The sequence below is a fragment of the Drosophila elegans genome, unplaced genomic scaffold (genome assembly GCF_018152505.1).
Source record: "Drosophila elegans isolate 14027-0461.03 unplaced genomic scaffold, ASM1815250v1 contig_183, whole genome shotgun sequence".
Taxonomy (NCBI): Eukaryota; Metazoa; Arthropoda; class Insecta; order Diptera; family Drosophilidae; genus Drosophila; species Drosophila elegans.
Window position 1 is genome coordinate 12583449 of NW_024545550.1, and position 20433 is coordinate 12603881.

Below are 20433 nucleotides of genomic sequence, written 5' to 3' on the forward strand. Positions count from 1 at the left end.
ACACACACTCGCACACTCTCACACAAACGCACTAAATCAATAAGGATGCTGCCAACAAGTTCACTAGCCAAACAGTTTTAAAGCGGAAACGGAAGCGGCACTCCAGATCGCATTTTTCCGATTGCCCAGGGCAACGGCAACACTCAAGAGCTCCGGCGGAAGCTGGGTCGCTCTGTCGCATTTCCCCGTTTTCCCTCGCTTTTCACCCGCTTTTCACCAGCTTTTCCTTCCCTGTGCGGCAGCGGCACGTGGCTGGCAAACGCGAGCCAGCAAAAACATCCACAGGTCCCCTCACGGCTCCTTTAAGCCAGGCAATTCCATCACTGAGATAAAATGATGTTTGTTTGAAAGCAACAGGAATATAATAACTACTACTACTTATCTAAGAACGTCTGTTTTGCATTACTTTTCTCACCAAATTCCATTTTATTGAAGGCATTTATATGTAGTATATATTTGAATAAGGATTTTTTATCACCTGCCACAAAATGTATACAAATATGTATATTTTTTTTACAATTTATCTCCGCTATATCAAAATTTAAAGTATCCATTAGAACTACCATTAAATTTAAATGAATGGCTCTAAATTAAAATACATCTACTATCAAAACTGAGTAAAAATATTATTTTAATATTAATAATTTCTTTATCAAAATTAAATTCAATAAGATTCACAATTTTAAAAGGCAATATGAAATTAAGATCTTATTTAAACGATTTTAGATACCAATTTTTTCTCAGTGTTTAAGCAAAAGAAAATCGAGCAGGATAAATTACAGTTTCCTTATTCTTTTGGTCTTCCTTTTCGTCTTTGCCTGTTGTTTGTCCTTAGGCCAGGACTCGGGATAACAACAACAACAACAACAAGTGCCTTGGCAACGCTTTTTCTTTTTTTTTTCCTCCCACCCCCCGCACTTCCAATCCACTTTCCCCTCTCACTTTTCCTCAACTCACGCAGCGACCTACGCAATATGCTTCAGCTTTCAGCTGTGCCAGCGGCCAAAGGGGGCGAAATGGGTTGTGACAGGACGATGGGAAGGGGGGTGGGGTCTTAGCCTTGACGAATATGTGTGACAGCCAAGCCAGCACACACATACTCCCATACAACAGCGAGGACACACTCAACAAATTCGTTACATTTCTCCCGCTTTCTCCCGCTTTTCCCCATTTTTCCTTGCTTTGTATTCGGGCATGATTATGCGTGAGTTTTGTATTCGATGACTCGAACATTTATTATTGATATGGAAAAGAAACGAAATGAGAAATGAGAAATGGAAGCAGGAACCGGGCATAAGGAATGAATCGATAATGATATTGATGACGCTACCATTTGATTCGCTGGCAACCGAGTGAATAGAGCTGCTCGACTATGACTCTCCTTCAGGGATTAAATGGCATGACCACCGGCAAGTGTTGCTCCAAATGCGGATAGAAGATAGGGTATCAAGTATACGCAGTGGTTCCCCTATGCCCATATGCCCCCACCCCCCAATCAATAATTATCCGTTTAGTAATCAATATTAGATTTTGGAAAATTCTATCCAGGCAGGCAGGACAAATTGTGGCCTTTGTTTGCTCGTGTTTGTTTTTGTGTTTGTGTTTGGCCTAAGCACTTGGGCCATAATTAAGGGACACCTAATCCGCTTAGGATGTGCCACTCACCGTTACTTTTTTTTTTTTTGATTGCCGCTCAAGGGATTATCCTGCGATTGAACCCAATGCAGTAAATCATGTATAAGTCACTTCTTCAGTGTACCGATAAGGTGCGGAAATTCAACTTTTACAACAAGTGCGTCAGTGCGGGAGATGAATAATTGAAGGCGCGAACAAAAGCAGCCAAGTTATCACACCGCAAGTGAGTCAATTAGTGGCCACATGCCACTTGCCACTGAGTGTGTGAGTGTGTGTAGCTCTGTGACTGGCTACGTCATTGCAACAATTGCAAGATATGTAGGATGAGGGGCTGAAAAGGGGGGGGCGGCAAATGGGGCGTACACGACAAGGCCATGTGGCAGACAGCAGCAGGATATCAAGTGCTCGAATTACGAATTTGTCCTGTTTTGTAGCATACTTATCAGCGTCTGCTATTGAATTACACTCACGCTGCTTTGGAGACAACTAAAAAGCAGTTAGGACGAGGGGGTTTTAAACGTCAAAAGAGTTTACATAAGGTTGATTAAACATTGAAGATGTACGTCAAAAAATCGTTACTCAAATGTTTCCTTAAAGCCAAAAATAGTTGGGGTATGAAATATTTAGTGATAAAGATGTAAAACTGTTTCTTTTTTTATTATATCATTAATCTGAACAAGTTTTTTTTTAAAGCAATCAACGTTTTTTAGCAGAAATCAGCTTTTACTACAGTTTGGCAATCGGAGTAAAAATAAAACTAGGTTTTTAGGGCAGTTTTAAAACTGTGCAAACTAAACAAAAACAAGTATAAAAAATTACAATTTATATCACATAGTATTTTTCTAATGACTTTGTTCATGTAATATTTTTAGAGCAGTATTATCTGTACTTTGATATCTTTTGTATGCTTTCTAATACTAATTTAACTTAATGGTTCATCAAGTTTAATTTTACCTACCAGTTTACTACCTACCCCCATCTGTCTTTACCAAAGTTCCACTCCAAAGTTATTGAAAATCTGCATTCTCATTGAGCGGGAGAATCATTTGCCCACCCAGTATCTAATCTTGCAAGAATTTCAAGTTGCCAAAAACTCTTTATAAATCAAATGGTCACGTCGTTCGCGGCGTATACACAGGTAGGTATAGTAATGGGGCAGTGTTTGTTTAGTCAAGCGGCACTTCAAGTGGTGCAGGTGTTGGGCCCCAGCGAAAACAATCAAGAATGGCAGCACAGATATTTGACTAATTGCAGGGGGATTTCGAAAAGGGCTAATCACCGCCACCGAATGTGGTTGTGGAAAAACAAAGGATGTGCGGCGGTGGATTCTGTAACCCGGGGGCCGAAAAGAACTTAACACGGTTTCCATTGCAACAATTAACCATTTGCGGTTGCAGTTGGCTGGGTTGAACTGGGCTGCTGCCTCGCATTTCACTGGGTCAACGGCAAAGGCAAATGGATGTGGATGTGGATGTGGAAATGGAAAGGCGGCACGGCACTTGAGCTGAGGAAGGAAGGATGTGCCGAGTCAGGATGTGTGTCAAGACATTTGTCTTGTGGTCGGGCAATTAAAACGAAGCAAACTGCCGTCACACGTTTGCCAGAGATTCTCCATTTAATTGGCCCAAAGACAACCAGCGGCGACATCATTAGGCAAATGGCCAAGAACAAATCTCAAGAATGTGGGTGCTTTTTGCTCAGCCTCTCGGACTCTCACTCGGATTTGGAAATCCGACTGCTTAGCAACTTAGCAACTTTGTGTTTTCCCTAATTGTTTGGGCCAACAAAGGCGGGGGGACGCATTATCGATTTGATTTAGTGAATCACGCTCTGCGGCTTGGCTTTTTCTCCGATGAGCAGGCATTTAAAAGGCGAAAACTTGTTGCGCTTGCCTTGATTGCGCTCAATTAGCATTTGTTGCGGGCAAATTTATGCAAATTTTAAACTTTTCCGTATTTTGGTGGAATGAACTCCGAACCGATTTCGAAACCAGTTTGGGTCGCATCGAGCAGCGAGATGAGCCGATCTGAATGCAATCTCTCACCGTCCGCAGCTCACAGCCTCAATTAGAGCGACAGAGAAGGCAGGCAGGCAGGCGAGACCTTTCATAAATTCCGTTTTTATGGCAGCTGCCCGGCCAAATTTCAAGTTTAAAAAACTCTTAATTTATCGCCTGCCATTAAGTTAATACACATATTTGGGGTTTATATATTTAACTAACTTAGGAATGTCTCTATTACATTTTCGTTAGCCTTTCTCAATCAAATAGTTCTCAGCTTTGTGGAATGTTTAAACTTCCTTGGTCGCCCGTCTCACTTTCACTTCTCATCCGGCCAAGATCTGTCAATGTCCCCCACTTTTGTTATCGTTGTTAATGTGCCGCAGTTAACGCATTCTTGCGACTCTGGTTATAAATCTTGACTTAATTAAAGACACGCGCGCGCTTTGAGACGCGATGAAAACGCCTGAGAAACGCGTCGTTTGAGATTGCCACCGATGCGGAACTTTTTTAGTGGTCGAAGGCGGTCGGAAATTGAGTTTAGAACTGTAATTTACTCCACAAAGAAGTTGCGGGGTACTCATCAATACAATGTGAGCAATTAAAAGTTTAAAGAGTGCTAAGAATTGTTGAGCAACCTTTGCTTAAAAACCTTCCTTAAAATAGGTCTTTAAACTATTCATTTTGCAATGTTTTGTTATAATCTACACTTTCTTAAAAATTTGCTACTATTTACAATGCTAAACAGTATTCCTTGGCAATATAAACATATTTGTTTTTTTTACAAATCTTTTAAAATTTACCTTTTAAATTAAACACCCACATTTCTGTTTCTTACTATTCTATCTTGTTTTTCTAAACCTCTGATTATTTTTTATCAACTAATCCCAAACAATAAATAAGACACTTTTTATAAAGTGTATTGTTCAAATATTAATAATATTTCTGGTAGCGATAGTGATTTATCATATAATCCAGGAATAATTCTACAATTAATTCATATTTTGTTAAAATTCCAAACTTAGATCGTGTTTGTTTTATATGGCATAAGAAATCATACTTGCGATAACATTCTTGCTTATAAAGTGAGTGAAATATCTGCACACTTCGATTTCCAATGTTTCGGCAAGCACAAGCACTTGGCCTTTTGATATCTGGTATGGCATTTTTCCTGCAGCCTGTTTATCAACAATTTCGATTGCAAAAATGCCAGCGAAAGAGAAGAAGTACACCGAAATCCAAGGTTTCTATTTCTGTTTCTGTTTCTTTTTATTTTTATTTTACTTTTTTGCCCGAAACACGCGTCTCGTGTTAAGGTAGTCGAGCAAATTTGAGTTCTCGGGCCCCGAGTCACCCATAAGTACACCTAGTACTATGGTACCTCTATCTTATCGCCGCCTCACGCACACACACACACTAGTGCCAATCCAAGCGGAGTGTGGGAGAGAGAGCCAAACAAAAACAGAAAGAAATCATTATAATAATAATAATAATAATAATTATAATTGTGAGGAAGAGCGGCGGAGGCGGCAGTGGGCAATAACCATAATTATCACAGACACTCGAGAGCCCAAAAAACACGGCAAATGGCAAAAGGAACATTTGTTTTTTAACAACTACTATTCACCAATACTGGTGGCAACACCTTCGTGTTTCGTACGGTTTGTCTGTGAGCTCGTGTGATAAGAAAGACTCTCGCTCTCGATGGCAGATAGTGGCCGCAGCAAAAACACACGGCCGAATAAAGCAAATTTTGATTGCGAATTTTTTTATCAAGCACCAAACAACAACAGCAACAATAACTCAACTATTTTTCGCTGAGAAATTTGCCAACAAATTATTTTGACCTGATAAGATGTAAGTTGGGTTTTCCTTTATGGATTGAATTCTTTTCATTGTTTGACTTGTTGTTTTTTTTTATAGGAATATAGAAATGGATAAATTATTAATATTATTTTTTTGAGCTAATAAATATAATATGTGTCATGAATAAATTTCAAAATTTAATGTTATATGTATAATTAAATTGAAATGTCTGAATTAGAACATAGCTTGGATTTGAGAACTTATTTAATTACTTATTAATTAAATAAATGAGACAAATTGTGTGTTTAAGACAACAAATACAGCTCTAATACAAACCGAACTCTTTTTAAATTAAGGCACTATAAATTGTCGTTTGAAATTCCCAACTGATTACACATTCAAATCATAAAACGTGGCTTAAACGTGAGCACCACCGAAAATAGTTCAAGATCCCAGAGGGTGGCGATCGTAAACGTGATCGTAATCGGAGGTGGGGTCCCATTATCTCGGCACTGCAATGCCGAATGTCCTTATCTTGTATCGGTAATCGCCATGGCTAAGTCCAAGGCAAATCTGTAGCGATTATCGCCTTTGAATTGCTTTGTTTGCTGTTGGAACCCACTGTTTAACCAACACTATCCCCTTTTTTTGTATTCGAGATCCTGCGTAGGTGTCAAAGTGCATTGCACGCATGTCCAGCTGGCTGATAACAGAATTTATAATTCCGCCCGCCTCGTTTCTCTTTTTGCATTTGTCACTGCTGGCTGAAACAAAGTGCAGACAATTATCAGCAAATTCGCCAATCTGCCAGCCAGCCAGTCAATCAGCCAGTTAGTCAGTTAGTCATTTAGTCAGTTTGCCAATTGGTCCGGCCATAAAAACTACATGCAAAAGAAATTGATAGCAGGGAAAATGGATTTGAACTTCGCTGGAGAAGTGCGGTTCTCGCGGGCCCTCAATATTGATACGAAAATCGCTTATCAGCCGCGGGCAATATATAGTATTTGTATGTGCGTGTCGCCTGTCCCCTGTCCGTATATGTCAGCTACTTTCAGCATTAAATCGCGGGGCAAAGAAATTGAAACATCGAACGATATCAATTGAAAGGGAGTGAGTGAGGCACAATTTGAAAACCCAAAACGGCCGATATCTTTTTTTCCGCGGAATCCAATCGTTTGGCCAGCGATGACGTCAGTGTGCCGATGGTTATTATTTGCTAACCGACATGCCGGCTGCCAGTGTGTTTGTAATTGTAAATTATAGATAATCAAATTGCCCTATCGGCCGCCTATCAAAGGAGCGGTTTACGGCCCCGCCATGATCTCTAAATAATTACTAAGCCTTTGGGAGTAACGATACGTGCATGAACAAACGAAAACCTCAGCACAAATAATTATATTGGTATCTTTGCATTTTGATGATTACACTTCTATACTTTTTAAGTTTTCTAAAGGAAATTCACACATCGATTACAAATTTGTTTCATTGACAGCACAATTGATATTTCTGAGTAACACAAAAAAAAACCCATAGTAAAGTAATGAGACATGCAAATTTACCATCTCCAACTTGAAAATGAAACATTTTAAACATTTTTTATTCTAAAAATTTTTAAAATTCAATAAATTTATGAGACATGCAAATGTTCGATTAATCATCTTACAAATTTAACATTTAGAACATTTTTAATATTAATTGTAATATTTTAATTAATAATAATAATATTTTAAAGCTTTCAAATTTTTAATCTTAGCATTTGTGAAGCTCAAAAATGTTTCCAATATCTCCGAAAATTCTTAGCAAATCACTTTCACATTCCTTTACAGTTGATGAACACTTACATGAATCGCTTTTCACCAGAGCTTCCGTTTCCTCGAAAAAATGTTCTCAAAAACACGCTGGTCAATAGAAACGAAACCGACTAGTTTTGAACTTTGCTGGGATGCCAGTTGCCAGCTGCCAGGTCGCTCGAAAGGTGTTTCCACAAATGTTTCCGCGCACACACACGAAAATCGTTTCAATTGAGATGCAAATTATTGAATTATTGTTTGAATTCGGGCTTTGTTTACGCCGCTTGTTCGATAAACATCGAGGCGAAATGCAAGTCAGTGATATGTTTGCTGTTGTGTTTGTCGTGTGCCTTAGCTTTCGTAAATATAAACAAAGTCCGGTGAGGCGGGCGCGGGTGGGAGGGGGTTTTCACAACGGCGGGCGCAGCAAATAAAAGTTAAAAATAAAAACTTATAATTGTCCGACGGCTGTTGTTATTTTTATTATTGTTGCTCATTTATTTTTGGAAATAGACGTTGAATTTGTTTATATGGAGTAAAAATAAATTATTGCGCGTAGAGCGAGAGCAGTGGGCCAGCATAATTTCTCGCGGCGTTCGATTGAGGATCTCTATCTGTTGTGAATCGCAAGCGGAATCGGTACGGATCGGCTCGGAATGAAAATATCGAACTCGCAAACGGATCTGATTTGAATATCTGCCAGTGGCAGTGCCTGTGCCTTTGCCAGAGCCGAAATTCCGAAAACCGAAAAACTGAAGAAGCGGCGCTGCGGACGCGTACAAACGTACTGACGGATACGCCGCTGTTGACGTCGTAACGCCAAGTACGCACACACAGATACGCCCGCGCACACACTTGCAGATACAGGCTCTCTCTCAGCCCCACTCGCACACACACTCACTCGCGTTGAGGATTTTCGTTTCGTGGTGAACTCACAACTCACTCACACTTGCCCACCTTCTAACGGTGCCTTTTGTTTTTGCCTTTTTGTGTAACAGAATATCGCACACACACAGGAGAAGGGAAAAAAAGAGAGAGCGGGAGAAAGAGAGATGGAGTGCGCAGGCGCTGACTTTGAGTTTTCACTCACAACGAAAGCAAGAGTCAGAGAGAGGGGGAGTGAGTGAGTGAGTGCGTGCATGCGGGAGTCAAACGAGAACATATGGTTTTTGTTTGTGCCCCAGCCAGACACACACACACACACACACACCCTCACACTTGATCAATCAGCAACAGTTACAGTTATTTCACTCGCAGAGCTTGCCGTCCCGCTCTAGCACCCCCTCATAAATGTTAATTATCCCCCACATACCCATCACCTTCACTATTCCCCTGCTTAAACATCGCTTTGGTTTCCTTTTTTCCTTGTATCCGTATCTCTCTGCCTCCCAGGACCTCCTCCACCCCCACTCCCCCTCTCTTTTTTATTTGTGTGTATTTTACTTATTTGTCCTTGCCACTGGATCCTCTCTATAAACACCCACCCACCATTAGTTCTCCCCCCTCAACGCAGCTCAATAAAAACTTTGTTGACCTGCGTTTGGCAGCACAAAAAAGAAGCAAATAAGAATGCCAAGCGATACTCACTACTCATTACCCTGTTACAAAATTTGTTGCTTATTTACAGGGGTTGCCATGCCTTTTATAAAAATGTACAATTTTTGATAAATATCTTTATATATCTTAGGGCTATTAGAAAATATTATTTGTCTGACTTTTAACACAAAATTTCTTTCTTCTTCATGGTACTTTTGCACAAACACAACACACCTTTATACTATCCGATTAATGGGTATATTAAATACACAAAGCACAAACATTTTGAGCTAGTAAGAGCGGAAAAGAATGAAAGCCAGGGGATCCTGGGATCCTAGGGCGGGTGGCAACCAACCATTCATTGTTTCTGCTCGATTGATGATTGCCTATTCAGACAGAGGTAAAGTAGTTACATGCCAGAAGTTTGGGGCTTAATTTGTGAATGCGACTCCCCAGCCAAGTGGGATTGGGATCCAAGCCCCCTGTGACCCAGACCCCGCCTATTGTTCCGTTAAGCGGGATATTATTTACGTTAAACACGCTCTGTTATGCAGGTTACGCAGGATAACTGATAACAAACTAAGGATACAGGAACCCCCACTTGAACTCAATAGAGTTTAGTAGAGAATAAAATTCGATTTTTTTTAGGGATTGGGAAAGCTTTGTTTTTTTTAGCCTCCTTGTATTAAGGACAAATAGAACCTTCAAGTCATTTTAAAAATTTAAAAAATTATACAAACTTTTTTTTTAGGCGTAGGTGTCAATGGCATATAACAGCTTACCATCTTTTCTTCACAAATAGTTTGAGTAAAAAACCTTGAGTTATATAAATGATTGTGCATTCATTTTGATACTACTATTAGTTGTTCATATAAAGATTGGAATTACATGTTTCCAATAATATATTTTGTTGACAGATTAGAGTGATAGTTAAAGCCCAGACAAAGGATTTCGAAGGGGGCTAGTGCTTATTGCACTTGCAGTTAAATAGGCGCAACTTTAACGTGACTTCAAGAGTAATATGCAAATGCCAGATGCCACAGATATTTCCCCGTCCTCGTCGACTGAGTGGATTCTGTAAAAATCACGCATAACCGATCCCAAGTGCAGCGCGACCACGTTACCCGTTTTATGGCCCTCGCCTCTCGTCGGCGCCACAATGTTGCAGGCTGAGAGGCCAGCATTGCTGCTGCTCCGATCCATGTGTGTATATCGGACGATCCCAGTTCGCACATCCCACATCCCAGAACCCAGAATTGAGAATCCAGTGTCCTTGTGACTTTTAACGCTTACACTGGGTGCGACAACTGCCAACTGCAAACAGTCGTCGACAGTCTTAATTCAATAAACGCCGCCCGGTGATTTGCGCATGACCATGCACCCTGGATGCTGCTATTTGGTCTCTGGTCTCTCGTCTCTGGTGTATGCTGAATGCTGCATGTTGCATGCACTCAACACATGTGCAACATGCGGCAGCAGCAGCAGCACCGATCTCTCAATGTGTTGAGTCGGACTTAACTGCTTGGCAGGGGTTTCTTCAGGGGGATCTTCAGACACCGACACCCCAAGCCAAGCCAAGCCAAGCCAAGCCAAGCCAGGCGACCACGTGAAACCCCACTCCACTGCCACTGGCACTGCCCTCCTTCGCTGTTTTTGTGTAAACGCTGCGTAGGTAATTTCATAAATCTCATTCAAATTGCCCTTCCTGCACAGAGTACCCAGTACCCAGTACCAAGTGTATTCGGAGGGTTGTAAGCATACGGAATTACAGGGAAAACATCTTTTTAATTGCTTGCCGAGATTTCGAAATTGAAAAATGTCTGCGGTGGTATCAATTATGCAAATGCTACTTCCCGAAAAAAAAAATGTGATGGAAGCCAGGCGAAGTTAAGCTCAAGTAATTGGTCTTCATGCCGGAAAAAGAGAGGGTTTAGATGTCGCCATTAGCATTGCCTAATTACATTTCAATTGCACGACTTAAACGGGCTTAAGGCCCCGACTTGCTGAGTAATTCATAAAAATCTCAATCAATTTCCCCGGGCATTGAGTGCAATTTAAATGTGATTAAATGCGAGCTTAAGGACCCTCCGAGCACTCCACCTCTACATCCCCTGAATTTCGCCTAATCTAATCAATTTTTCCCAGCGTCCTCAGCTTCAGCTTCAGCCTCGGTTTCAGCTTCAGTTTCAGTTTCTGCCTGTCAGTCTGAATAATTCCACCTTAACACGTGTGTCATTGCGGGGGCGAAGGATCGAGGGACTTGGCGACGGTGAAAGCATTTCTCTGTTTGCATGACTGATAAGTTGCCGGTGAAGAAGAGCCGACCGATACATCCTGACCCCAATTTGCCTCCATAACCTTGCTTTTCAGCCTGATTAGAATGCGAAAACTGCCTCTAATTGGCTTTGACTGTCATCCCGACTTGCAATTAGGCATTGCCCAACAAATAAAAAAACCTTCCAACTGCTCTGGCCTACGGTCCAAAAAACTGTCAACCAATTTCCCTTGTTACCACACAGTTTCTCACACTCAACACTTTGGCTGTTTTAAGGTGGTTGGGGATAATGGCACATATTTAATGCGAAAACTCTTTTTTTGGGGCAAGGACGAGCTGCAAAAAGGTTTATAATTGAATCGGCTGGCAAACAGTCAAGGTGAGCTAATTGAGTCGCTGCTCATTCATAAGTTGGTCCATTGATGGACTCATAAAGTGTATGCTGTAGTGTCTATTAAGTGGAATATAATTCACAGAGCGACAGTGAGTTGGGTAATAATTTCCAAATCATTCGGAATACGTGGAAAACACACTGTGTGGGTGGCATATCAATCAATGTTATTTATGCATATCCCAGCTGACAGTGGAGCCAACTCGACAACACACTAAAACATTCATGTACAGCGGAAAACTAAGACTCGACCTTTTAGTGTGAGTTAGCTGGTGGCCTCGACTGCTTTAATGTTTGGCAATGGCAAGCGATTTAAGTCACATTTCAGCTTGTAAAAACCCTTTTAGTCGGAAAGTAGGCTATAAATAACGTGCAAAGTTAATGAAAGCGTTGATTCATACTTTTATAAAGTCAAATATTGATTTAGTCAGTCTGTTTAAAGGAATATTTGCTGATAAACTCAATTAAATTATGCAGTAAAATATATCTTAACTAAACGCATTGGCGTAAAGCTAGCTTACTTAGTAAGAGGTTTGATTATTTTCTTCATAAGACTTTAAAGCCATTCAAACAAAAACTATCAACAACCTTAAACCTTTTATTTTACAATTTCCTGCAGCTACTTTGTGTTACTACGAAACATTGTTTATTGTGATTTGAAGATTATAAAGAAGGAAACTTGTTGCCTATGTATATTTCAGCGATAAATAAAAATCCAGCGTGTGTTGTTTAATGTGCAGTCTAATGTAAACACTACCGTCCCTTTTTTCCATCCAACAAAAACTGAACTTGTGAAAAACAATACCGAGCATCCTGGCTGGCGAAAATGGGAAGGGGAAAACTGGTGGCAAGAGCAGACAGGCAGACAGGCAGACACACGGAAATTGACAACTCGCAGAGCAATAAAGAAAAGTGTCCCATACACGCACACACACACGCACACACAGCGGGAGAGGTAAGTGAGGGAAATGGTAAAACAGAGGGGGGTTGCGGTGGGCTGATAAGTTTATACAATTTCCATCCACAGAACTTGAGTTATGCCCCCACATAACACAATATTTCCCTAATGCCTTTATTATGTTCCATTGAGTGTAAATATTTTCCTTGTGCACACACACACCCACACACTCTCATCGTGTGTGTGTGTGTTAGCCAGCTTCATAATACGTGGCACGTGCTGCCTAAGAAGGTGAAACAAGCCGAAAACAAAACAGGTTCTAAGGACTCACCTTCGGGAGCTTGCCTTCAGCAGTTTGCCGACACAACAGGTACAAAAGTTTGCGCTGCAAGGAAGCGGAAAAGAAGGAAGAAAATGTAAATTAGAAATTAGAAAAGTGGGAAACACTCTCGAGGCGACTCAAAAAAAAAAAAAACGCCTCTCGAAAACGCGACCATGTCGCTGGCGATTTATGACGCTCAGTTCAATGCACACGCGTTCGCCGTTGACCTCCTGCATCGCGTTGTTTGTGCGCCCCCAGAAGCCCCACAAATCGGTGGCAAAGTCGGGGTCCGCACATGTGCGGCATACCCCCTGCTAAAAACAACGATACAACGAAACAACGACTCAAAGTGTGGATAGCCGAGAACCGAGAACCAAGAAGCTGCATGAGCCGCAGACGACAAGTGAGCAGAGCGGGTTTAAAGTTGAAAGGATACCATAAATCTTGTAAGCTGATGCAAAGCGACATTCGCCCGTGGCTTCGGGCAAAGTCGAGGCCCCTGTAGAGCCGCAAAGCAAAAAATCGGGTGTTTCAGGCGGGAAAAAGGGGGGTGACGGAACTGATGAGCCATCTGAAGACTCAACAAGTGACACAGCGAATTGTGGTGGCGCTGAATGAGCTTCTGGATAAGAGGCGGTGATATATAGGACGCACTCAACCCCATAAACATTTGGCTAGAAAAAGGAGACTCAAGCAACAAAATACCCTAATTTTATAGCAACACGGGCTTAATACATTATTCACCCACAAAACCTCTTAAGTATTCACAAATTATATTCAACGCTTCCTTAATAATTCTGAAGTTATCGAAATATAAAACCTAGCTAAAACCTATAAATTTAGCAAAGTTATGTTGTTTTCAATTTGATGGTATTGTTTGTTGCTCTTCTTCTAAATCTTGTGATAATTTAAATTGTTATTATTGTTATTGTTAATTTTGGAATTCTCAGTTTTAATTTTTAATAAGAGCAGCTTTTGTGGTTTATACATGAAAAATTGTATATAAAAATTGAATGAATTGTATCTAGAAATTGAATGAATCGACGCCTTAGCCACTCTGTTTTTAAACACAAAACTTAAATCTTCTTATTAAAATAATAGCTTTATGTTCCCACTTTTCATTTAACATTAGAATCCTCCCTTCTTATCTGTATCTGTAAACCCTAAGAAGTATTTCCCCGCTTGCAAGTTGAAAGGACCTCGCGCACAGCTGTTTATTGTCCCCTGTCGCGTCGCAAACGATTCTAAAACTATGTTCAATCAGATGTTTGTTGCATAAACGACTTGAAGGAAATCCCAGATCAAATGAGGCACATTTCCCCGAGCTAGATGGACTGCATTACCACTCCCGCTGCTGCCGGTCTCAAGTGGCCGCATCCTTTGGCTGCCTTGGCTGCCTTGGCTGATTTGGATGGCGATGCAGACCGTTTCCTGGTCTGCCAGTTGCAGTTGCCGAGCCAGAAGTCAAATGGCATATCTAGCATAACATTCTATTCGAGTGCGGATTCTCTGGCCGGGAATGTCTGGGCATCGGAATGGAGCAACCCGGGCCACTTGAGCCCCGTGTGCGTCTGTTTCTGATTCTGTTTCTGATTCTGTTTCTGATTCTGTTTCTGTTTTTGTGCAGGAGCCTGCAGCCACATTTTATTGTTGTCTTTCTCACCTAAAGCCAACTGAAGCGGCAGCAGCGGCCATAAGGCGCATCGATGTAGAAACATCTTATGGTTTTCCATACACTTCGAGAAAAAAAGTACAATGGAAAGCGATGAAAAAAGCAGAATGGTTTAAAATTGCATCATTGGCTTAAGGTTAGTATTCTTAAAAGAACAAAAAATAAAATAACTGTTCCTTTTATTATGTTGTATTATTTTTAAAAGTTATTCCAAATTGCAAAAGTTCTTCCAGCAAACACAATAGATCTATTTTTGTTTTTTTATTTTTAAGGAACTCTTGAGTTTTAATTTTTTTTTATTTCTTATCTCTATAAAGAACTATATATTCTTAGTGTAGTTTATGTGAGTACGCACAATATACCTACATATGTTTGTATTTTTGTGCAAGTACTCGCAATGTTTCCTTTGATTTTTTTACTTATTGGGTACCCGAAAGTACAACAAAGCCAAGACATAGACGTAGTTCAAGGGGGTTAAGCATTTGGTAAGGAAACATAATGTTTTAGAGGGAAAATATAGGGAAATATCTCTATAGAGGGATTCAGGGACTTGGAAGTTTAGAAAACCCCTCCGAGCCTACACCCCTGAAGCAGCACACACACACACACACACGGATAGGTTCACCGACATGCATCTCTGCCGTACGCAAATGTTATTGACGTGGCGGGGCATCAGAATATCAGACCATCAGACCATCAGACCGTCAGACCGTCGCCCAGACTGACAGGCAGCCAAAAGGAGGAGGGGGAGCGGTGTTTGGCATGGGAAGGAGGCAAACTGCTGCCACTGATGTTACCGTTAAAAGAAATGCAATTAAAATGAGTCTCTCTAGACCCCTGAAAACTTCGGGCAGCCGTAGCACCCGTAGCACTCGTAGCACCCGTAGCACTCGTAGCATCGGCAAACGGAAGCAATTAGTAAACTGAGCGGGGCACATACATACATATATCCGAGAAGAACCAACTGAAGCCGAGGGGTAATCCATGGCAAATCTCTTGGCAGCACCGCACCACGCGTGCTCTACGTGGCTTTTTTCTTTCCATTGGGGATCGTGCGGCCGAAGGTACAAATACGCGGCTCTGTATATCTGTAAATCCCACTCGACACAGGGAGGAATGCACTCGGAAACCGGGCACCGAGGAGTACAGACAATCCTTTGGCCATGGTCACACCCCCCGTCCAGCCCACCTATGTGTGCTGTGTGTCCCTCGCTGTTCGACACGCCTTTGGGGACATGCTCAAGAAATCATAATTTTTCAATAATTCTGTTTGTCATATTCGGTTTGGGGTTACACAGCTGGGACGGGAGAAAATGGGATAGAAAAACAATTGATCGAGGGGCGGGGAAGCTATATATAGACAAGAGGATGCCTTGGAGATCCATAGGACTATTGGAAATTTGGATTTTCGCGATTGAGTTGGTAAGGAATGAATCAAGATCGTACTTATTCCAAAAAAAAACCCTGTGAACTCCAAATGTGATTTATATCTAGGATGTCTATTAGTTTGTCAAGTATTTGTTAGAAGTTAGAGACATTTGTTAACAGGCGTACGTATGCGACTAACTTGTTAGTTTTTCCTTTCAAGATGTTCATAACTAGTGATTAATGTACCACAGGTAGGATGGGTTACTCATGCTACATTTTCAAAATGTTTTCCTAAAAAGGAACAATCAAAACAGCCAGTCCAGCCTCCGTTTTTCGATTGGGGGGGCCAGATTGTCTGTCTGCATTTTCTGGACCACCCAGACGAGTGGTAATGCAAAACAGCAGAGCAATATGGAACATATAGAAACCGATAGGAAAAGCAAACATAAAATCTTAAATCGGTATAAACATGGGAACCAGCAGAACCAGACCAGCAGACAGACTGACAATGATGATGATGCAAACGCAGAGAACTATATCTATAACCGCATCTACGAATGTGGCTGTATGGCTATAGCTGTTCGTGGTACGATTTTAGCCGCGGCACGTGCCCGCGCGTTTTCTGTAAAAATAAAACTCGGGCCAATAACATTTTCGGTTCGAATCGATTGTTTACTTGGCGCTTGCAGAAAATTGATAATATTTGGGCGTCTCAAAGGGGGTGGCTACCTGTTGTTGTTGTCTCTGATCCGCTGGCCAGTTCATTCACAAGTTAAATTTAAAACAAAAACCAAAACAAAATCTTAAATTTAGTTATGGCCAACGAGGGAAAATCTATAAAAATCTATAGAGATTTTGAATTTAGTTTTTTGTCTCTTCTCTGGCTGATTTTGATTTTCTGTTGTTTTCGTTTTTGTCTGTATCACGATCAGCGATATTCAAAATGGCGATCACTGGGGAAATGAGCGCATGCGCAAAAATCGAACAAAAAAAACTCACCTCAGCGGAACCCACCTCTCGCCTGCCTTCGCGAGTATGAGTGTGTGTTTGTGTGTGTGTGTGAGTGCTGACGCCATTTGCATTTCGGTCTAAATATAGACAAAGTGCTCGCCTCGATCGCCAGTCTTCCCCCCCTTTTTTCCACCCATTCTACACACCTCTCTCTACGATCTACGTTGGTGTGTGTACTCACATTACGCTACGCTGCTTTGGTCCCTCTCGCGGTGTACACGTATGAGTCTTCCCCTCGCCTTTCTTCCCCACAGTTACACTCGAGCCCCTGCCAAACTACATTGGTATGGGTTCGCTGATTAAATTTCAGTTTTCTTCAGCAATTCTTCTCTTTCGAAATTTTCCAATCTTTTTACACAAGATTTTGCAATGGCTGCTCCCGTGTGGGGAAGAAAGGGGTGGTGAAAAACAGTGGACGGGGAAGACAGGTGCTGCCAAAATGCGTTACGAAAGCGCCTCGATGTGTAACTGCAAAAAGAAGACACATGCGGTTTCTGCTCCTCCTCCTTCTCCTTCTCCTCCTCTGCTACTATATATCCTATATTGTCCGCTCTACCAGTTGCTGTCCATGTCAGCTAACAGCGTCTGATGTCTGTCGTCGCCAATTGCGCAGCTGCAGATACACATATGGACGGATACAGATACAGATACAGATACGTTTACAGATGCAGATACAGATACAGATTCAAACGAAGAGGAAAGAGGAAAGAAGCGAGCGAGAGGATGCCACTGTTTGTTATACTGACATTCCGTATAAACAAATATCTGTGTATATATCTTCTTTTTGTTGGGGCCAGGCCATATCGCAGTATTGGCCCCTTTGCTCGTATTTCTTGACTGGCTAGCTGGATAATCCCGACAGCGGAAAGCACATGGAAATCGTAAAGTCTATATGTGTGCGCTTTAGATCGATATATGATCCGGAGCTATGCGATATTGGTAGGAAACAACAAATGAATTGAAAAACACGCCACGGAATGCACCAATTCGCTTTTTGTCTTTGGCGTTTCTAGATATCTGACCATATCTTCAGGTGCAGCAATAAAAATTAAACATATTTATAAAACAGAAACTAATATAAGATAATAATAAATTTATTTATTTCATTAATAACTTTTTTTAAACAAACTAACATGTACATAAAATGTATACTTTATTAATTTAACCGAAACATATCAATATCAATCTTTAGATCTTAAAATGTATAAGCAAAAGAAATCATACGATTAAACGATCCTTTAAATTCTTTTTTCAAATATATTATATCCTAGCGTTTCAAGAAATACTTCTATCAGTATTTTTTTAAAAACAATATATATATTTTATCTATTTAAAATTAAAATTAATAACAATATGAAAGAACGGTCCTAAAGTCCTCTTTGTATCAATGTAATTATTTTCAAGCGTTAATATATAACAACAATCTATTTTTTAGTTTTGAAAAAAAGTCGTTTGATTTGTTTTTTGGTTGTTGCCCCCATGTACTGTGGTGAAAGTCTTTTTTTATTTTATGAAATGGAAAGACCAAAGGACCCATAAAATTTGTATTTGCACCGAAACAATCTCGATTTCCTCGCAATTGAATTGGATCATTTTCAAATTGAATTAAATTCATTTCTTTTGGCATGCTCCCCTCAACATTACATTTTATCTACGCTAAAACAATTTTAATTTGCATACAGCACTTGCCAAAACCGAAAAGCGAAAATAAAGAAAACAAGAGACGAAGAGCCGCAGAATGTTGCAGAAAACTAGAAATTGTTGGTAGTTTTTTTAGTTGTATTTTTTTTTTGTTATTTTTTTTTGTTTTGCTGGCTACTGTTGCTGCGGTTGCTGTACCCCATGGATGGGATGGATCTGATATTTTCACGCTTAATCACTAACTGTCCCTCTCGCCTGCTGCCGGTGATTGTGAGTGTGTGAGTGTGCGAGTGTGTATGTGTGACTGTGGCATGGCGACAACAAGACATGAAAAACATTTTGGCCCGCGGCCAAAATACTTAAAGCTGCAAATGAAATGACAGGGAACGGGACGACGACGACGACGTCAAGCAAAAACTGCACAAATGTCAAAGAGGGTCGGAAAATGGGGTGCGGAGGTGGGGGGTTGAAGTACCGGCAAAGGGAAACTTTAATTTCCCTTTATTGCGGTCGTCGAGTGCAATTATCGAGCGTAAACAAAAAGGAACCAAACGCAGGGCGAGGAAAACAAATTTCATCTTCAGGTGAATTTCTCCGGCCCCCTACTCTCAAGAATATACATCATATGTATATATGTATATACTCTATACGCACGCCGATGTGTATACATTTGGGAGACGCGTGCTTGAATACTCGATGATTCCCTGAACATATAAAAAAGAAAGCGAGCGAGAGAGGGCGAGACAGGAGGAAAAATTCAATGACGTTCGATATGATGCTCAAAGAAAAAAAATGTTAATGCACAGTGAAAGCTCGGCTGATATTTAATTAGTTGCAAATGCTGCTGCTCGTGCTGCCCTGCAATTCAAAACCATCAATATCTGCACGGAACTATGTAACACAATGCTTTGCTTTCCTTTAGAATTTTTCCCGCGGCCCTCGGCGTTTCCATGGCAAAAGGGAGGGAAACATTCTTGGCGAAAATGTTTCACGTTAATTGAAAGACCAAAGAGTATGGTATTGGATACTCGGATGACTGTGCGAGTGAGTGTGCCTGTGTGTGCCAGTGTGTTTGTGCGTATCACGCATACGCAGCTGTTGTTGTAGGTCTTGTTCGATCTGGTATTCGTAATCGCGGACTGCCCAGAATTCCGCTCGCTAGCCAAGAAAGCTACATAGTTCGCAACGAATTGGATACAACACTGAATACAGCATCACAACAAAGTATTATACCAGTTCATACAGGTCTGCGAGACAATACAAAAAATATCTACTAAAATGAAAATTCTTAAAAATGATTAATAATACATATAACGAAGATATGTTTTACCATGTGGGTCTAGTTGCAACAAATCTAAGAAAACAATTTGAAAGACTCTGCTTTAAGTATATGTATTAGTCTCCCTTTTATAATAGTGAGTTTAAAACTCAACAATTTAAAACAAAAAGAAAACAAAAACAAACAATTAGATTTGACAAAAGTATTAACATAATGTCCCCCTTTCTATAATGTCAAATGTTTTATTTTTCGAATTAAAACATATGCGAAGAATCTAACAATTTATTTTTACAAGAGTAACAACATAATGTTCCCCCTTTTATAATGTCAAAGGTTTTATTTTGAAATTTTAAAAACTTAATGTGAAATAAGAAACCAGATCTACAGAAACCTTATCCGCTCTTGTAACCAAGATACTTTTTACATCAAAACTTAAATTGCCAGTATGATAGCCTCTTCAATTAAAGTAGTACATTACCTAGTGGACTTACCTAATTCGGGAGCCAACTGACCCTGCAGTTTTCTCTCCAAAAGTAGATCTATGGCCCGTGCTCTACGGATCTACGGCCATCCTGTGGATATTTGTGTATAGTTCTAGAAAACCCGCGTAGATTCGCTATATTATGGATTTGTACATTGGTTTATTGTATGCAGTTTATGGGAACTGACATCGACGTTGACGCTGCCGCTGCCGCTTCCACCTGAGATTTGTTGTGTAACTGCAAGTGAAATAAGGACCGATATTAATCATTGCATAAAAAACATTTGTATCTTTTCAGGTGAAATGTGCGCAAATGTGAATCCCCCGCT

General features: G+C 40.6%; 1 protein-coding gene across 12 annotated transcripts in view; it reads right to left on the reverse strand.

The window, feature by feature from the left end:
• Positions 1-20433, reverse strand: part of LOC108141337 (myocyte-specific enhancer factor 2) — a 45937-nt gene that overhangs the window by 6772 nt on the left and 18732 nt on the right. For all 12 annotated transcript variants that reach the window (XM_017264644.2, XM_017264643.2, XM_041707322.1 and 9 more), the window contains exons 2-3: positions 20115-20342; positions 12662-12715 (exon numbers count right to left, since the gene is read on the reverse strand). The gene's annotated coding sequence lies outside the window, so the exon portion shown is untranslated. The remainder of the gene's footprint in view (positions 1-12661; positions 12716-20114; positions 20343-20433) is intronic.